This window comes from Echinops telfairi, unplaced genomic scaffold (assembly GCF_000313985.2).
Source record: "Echinops telfairi isolate 266 unplaced genomic scaffold, ASM31398v2 ScPeMD7_7467;HRSCAF=8505_1, whole genome shotgun sequence".
NCBI lineage: Eukaryota > Metazoa > Chordata > Mammalia > Afrosoricida > Tenrecidae > Echinops > Echinops telfairi.
In genome coordinates this window covers 15,266,424-15,271,964 of record NW_022111368.1, presented here as the reverse complement: position 1 = coordinate 15,271,964, position 5,541 = coordinate 15,266,424, and the positions used below count along the sequence as shown (strand labels likewise).

Sequence of the window (5,541 nt, the reverse complement as noted above, 5' to 3'; positions counted from 1 at the left end):
AAATTCCCTCTCTCTACCTGGACCTGGTTCTTGATGCCATGGCAGAGGCGAACATCCTAAAACTTGTCTGTCTTAATTTCTTCCCTTCAGTTACACAACCATCCCTTAGAACCCATCTGGATGTGGGGCTGGTTCCCACAGGCTTGGATCAGATGGACCTTAGTCCTCAAAAATATGCTTTTCAATACTTTAAAGAAATCTTGGAGCCCTGGTCGTGTAGTGGTTACACATTGGGCCATGATCTGCAAAGTCAGCAGTTCAAAAGGACCAGCCTCTCCTTAGGAGAGAGATGTGTCTGTTAAAGACTCTTTTACTCCCGTAAAAAATTAGTTTCAGAAACCCACAAGGCAGTTCCACCCTGTCCTATGGAGTCACTGCATCAGAATCGACTCAAGGGCAGTGAAAGAGGTTCGGCACATTTTCCCAATGCAGCGCGTCTTGTGCTCTTCATTTCTGCTCCCATGAGCATTGATTGTGGATCCGAGCAAGGCAAAATCCACAGCTTCGTTCTTTTCTCCATTTCTCATGGTATTACCTATTGGTCCAATTGTAAGGATTTTGGTCCTCTTTACATTAAATTGTAATCCATACTAAAGGCTGCTATTTTTTTTAAGTCTTTTTTTTTTCATTACATAAGCTTTATTTTTAAAAAACCACTTTCTTAGATTGGATCAAAGCATCACAGGCAAATCTAAAGGAACCATCTAGACTGTCGCTGGACACCTCTTAGAGCTTACTCATCAGCCTGCTGAACTTCTCCTTTTTCAGAAACATAGACACCATCCAAACACTCTAGGATATCCTTGTTAACTGTTGTGGCTTGCTGAATTTGATACAAGCTCAATGTTGTTCCCTTCAAAAATTAACTCATCTTTCTGGGCTTGAGAAACAGAACAAGCAATACCTGTCCTCATGTGAACCCTCCAGATGTATTTTTCACCCAAGAAGTTACGGATTTCCACAAGAGACCCATTCTGAATAACCACGTTGATGGGGAAGTGGGCATACAGACCTCATCTTGTATCGGAAGCCCAGCGTCACACCCTTGATCATGTTGTGTACATGCCTACAGCTAGTGCGGACGGTAGCTAGTTCCTTTCTAGTTCCCCACCATTTGTCAACTCGCAGCCTCTCCTTCCCGAGGAGGCTGGGTTCTACGTTGATGGGATTGAAGTCCCTGCGCAGGGTTCCCCGGGGGCCCTTCAAGGTGACCATGCGCCCCTTCAGGGAAACGTCCACATCCTCTGGAATGTCGACAGTCTGGTTGCTGAAAATGGTCTTCATTCTCGCAGTAGATGTAGCAAAGAGAGAACATATTTTTTAAAAAATCATTTTATTGTGGGCTGTTACAGCTCTTACAACATTCCATACATCAATTGTGTCAAGCATATTTGGACATATGTTGCCATCATCATTTTCTAAACATTTATTTTCTATTCAAGCCCTTGGTATCAGCTCCCCTTTTTACCCTCTCCCTCTGCCTCCTCCCCAACACTTGAACAGATCCTCAGGAGCGACTTTGTGATTGTGGAAAATATTAAAGACGCACAGCGGGGGGTGGGGGGAGGGAGGGGAAGGGGCTCCTCGTCCCATGTCAGGACTGAGAATGTATTTTCCAGTGGCTATATCTAATGGGCTTACAGATCTTTCATAGGCATGCACGTCATACAGGTGACATATTACATAGTTGATGGGTGATAATTCAAAAGCAGTAACATAATAAACCAGCAATAAAGTGAGTCATGTCTTGACCTAGTTCTAGTGGACCTCAAACCCCTCTGAGCCCACCCCAGGGGTAGCTATCTCTGATCAGTATCAGCAAGAGATGTCAAAACAGAGTTTACTACATTTTACAGTGGGATTGGCTATAGAACCTGACTGCTTTTATCTACAGATAAGCTTTAGACATTGTGAAATAGGCAGACACAGAAATGATTCATCTGGTATGGTAGCTCCTCTGTGACAGTTCTTTTATGGGGGGTTATTGGAGGGACTGTGTCCAGTCATGAAAATATGTATTAAGGTTTATTTATAGCTCATAACCATGAGGGTCTCCCCCCACCAGCGTCGGCTTTCCAGACCCGAGATTATGAGCATGGATGATTTAGCTGCATGACATTCTCAACCAGTCCCTCAGTTTACCACATGAGTCCTTGATAAATTATAAATTATTGTTTTCTTTAAAAAAAAATCATTTTATTGGGGGGCTCTGACAGCTCTTTTCACAATCCATACATACGTCCATTGTGTCAAGCACATTTGTATGTATGTTACCATCATAATTTTCAAAACATTTTATTTTTACTTGAGCCCTTGGTATCAGCTCATTCTCCCTTCTCCACACTCCCTCGCTCCTGAACCCTTGATCATTTATAATTTTTTTTCATTTCTTATGCCGACCATTGTCTCCCTTCACCCACTTTCTGTTGTCCATCCCCAAATTATTGTTTTCATATCTTATACCAACTGCTGTCTCCCTTCACCCATGTTTCTGATGTTCATCCACCTTGGTGGTGGTGGAGGGGATTATGTGTTGATTATTGGCATCAGTTCCCCTTCCTCCCTTACTTTCCCCATACCCTCATGGTATCACTTCTCTCATTATTGGTCCTGAGGGCATTATCTCACCTGTATTCCATGTGTTGTGAGCTCTTATCAATACTAGTGTACATGTTCTGGTATAGCCAGGACTGAAAAGCAGCACTGGGGTCATGATATTGGGGGGTGAGGAAGCCTCAAAGAACCAGAAAAATATTGTGTTTCATCGGTGCTATACTGTGCCCTGGTTGAGTCATCCTTTCCTTGTGACCCTTCTGTGAAGCGATGTCCTATTGTTTACAGATGGGGTTGGCGTCTCTGTTCCACCCCCCTCGTTCTCAATGATATGTTTTTTGTTCTGTTTTATTTTGGGTCTTCTGGTGCCCATTACCTGATTCTGTTGACACCTCATGATCGCACAGGCTGGTGTGCTTCTTCCATCTGGGTTTGTTCCTTCTCTGCTAGATGGCTGCTTCTTTACCTTCAAGCCTTTAAGACCCCGGACACTATATCATTTGATACCTAGGCACAATCAGCTTTCTTCAATTTGCTTATGCACCCATTTTGTCTGCAGTGATCGCGTTGGGAGGGTGAGCATCACAGAATGCCAGGTTGTTAGAGCAAAGTGTTCTTGCCTTGAGGGAGGGCTTGAGCAGCGGCCCAAAGTCCATCCACTTCTTCAGTGCATCCATAGCTTTGCTTCCTAGATCTTTCCTCTGTTTCCTTTTATCTTCCCCACCATCATGCTCACCCTTCTTCTGCCTCTTAGTAATTCCTCTCAGCTAGATTGCTGGTGCTCCAACACAACCGGGATCTCAATGTCCTCCTGGCTGTTGTTTTTAATTCCCTAGTTGTTCCCCTGTCTATGGCATTGTTTGCTTACCACTCCTTTCCCCTACCTCCACCTCCCCACAAGACCTTGGGCCTGCTTTCCATGCCTATTTTATATAGGTAGCCAAAACAACAATAACAGAGACAAAACAAAAGATTGAATAGAAAGGGGGGGGAGAGAAGAAAAAAACACTAGCAAAGAAACCACCGAAAACACACATAATTCCAGGTCTGTCTGTTGACCTTTATGACTCTCTCCCCATTGGTCCTGGGGGTTCCAGGAATTGCTCTGCTAGTCTGAAGTCTGTTTTGGGACCTCCTCAGGGCTTTGTGACTTTGCTTTGCTCCCACTGTTGATCTGTTATGTTCCCTTCTTAGTTCATCTCACTGTGGAGGGTAGTCAGACTGGATTCACTCGCGACCGTGTGTCCCAAGTATTGTCCTCTGTGGCGCTATGCTCCAGCTGGGGGACATCATGCCTTGAGCTGCTGTCAGCCCTACAGTCCTTTCTGTGCCTTAGCAGTTCCTGGAAGGGACATCATCTTCAGGGCTTGGTGTGCCAGTATGGGGTCTAGTCCTCGCTCTCTCTTTATCCTTAATTTGATTCTGTAGGGCAGGGGTATGGGCATAGCTATCTCCCCAACCTGTAGGTTTAGTGTTGCCCTCTGTAGCAAATACTTCTGCAGGGGGTGAGGGGGGTGGTGGTGTTTGGCCCTGGTGGGGCCAGCCCTGTAGACCTCTCTGTTCATGAGTTGTTCAGTGTGGTTACGTCGCCCTCGAGGTTTGGCGTGCCAGGGTGGGGTATGCACTTACACTCCCATTTCTGTGGAGACATATACTATATCCTCCCCCTGGGTGGATTAGTGTTTTACTCCCCCAGTGCCATTGTCTTCCTATTTTTCCCCCCTTTCCTTCCACTCCCGCTTCCCCCGTTTTTCTGTTGCAATGACATGAACATCTTTGGGTTTGGTCTGTCCCCTCTGATTGCCTGTACCTCAACCAGTAAAGTGTGAGCTAAGTGGCTTTTCTTCTATACCAACTGTGCTGATTACACTTACCTCAGTGGGCTCACGTTGTACTTGTCCTTTTGTGAATGGCTAACTTTGCTGAGCATAATTTCCTTCATTTCTTCCCATGAGATGATGTGCTTCATGTGATCATCAGTGATTTTTAGTAATGTGTAGTACTCCATTGTGTCTATGTGCCAGAGTTTTCTAATCCATTTGTTTAGCGCTGGAAATTTAGGTTGTTTACAATGCATTGTGATTGTGAATTGTGCTGCAATAAACATTGGCGCCCAGATGACTGATCGTGGTCTATTTCTTACCTCTTCTGGGTATATGCCCAGTAGAGGGATTGCTGGTTCATAAGGTAACACAATTTCCATTCTCTTTAAATATCTCCTGATGGCTTTCCACAGAGGCTGCACGTATCTACACGACCACTAGCATTGGGGGAGAGTTCCTATCTCACCACATCCTCTCCAACATTTGTTGCTCTCTGATTTTCTGATTTGGGCTCTCCTCAAGAGTGGTTAGGTGGTATCTCATAGTTATTTTAATTTGCATTTCTTTGATGGCTAATTATTGGGGGCCATTTTCTCATACGTTTATTAGTCATTCAGGTCTCCTCCCTAGTGAAACTTCTGTTCAGATCTTTTGCTCACTTCCTCAGGGTGTTAATGGTTTTCTTCTTTTTTCCAGGCTAGGAGGGTATTGTATATTTTAGTATTAAGCCCTTTGTCTGTTGTGTCATTGCTAAAAATCTTCTCCTAGTTTGTGGATTCTCTTGTTACACTCTTGGTGAAGTCTTTCGACGCATACAGGTGTTTTATCCTTAGTGTAACGCATTTGTTGATTTCAGCTTCATCTGTGCATGTATCCTTCTCTATTACAGTTTGCCTATGTATTCCCTGTGCCAAGGATTTTAGGTTTGTCTTGATTCCTTCATTGATGATCCTGATAGTTTGAGGTTCTACTTCTAGGTCTGTGATCCACGTGGAGTTTGTTCTTGTGCATGGGGTGAGGTAAGGGTGTTTTATTTTTGTACAGGTGGATATCCATTGTTTTTAGCACCACTTGTTAAAGATGGCTTCCACCTCCCACTTCATGCCTTTGGGGCCTGTGTCGAAGATCAGTTGTCTATATGCTGATGGTTTTATTTCTGGGTTTT

At 44.3% G+C, this 5,541-nt stretch overlaps 1 pseudogene; it reads right to left on the bottom strand.

Annotated features, from left to right (window-relative positions):
• Window positions 1–1,284, bottom strand: part of LOC101648563 — a 1,594-nt pseudogene extending 310 nt beyond the window's left edge.
• Window positions 1,285–5,541: the final 4,257 nt, after the last annotated feature.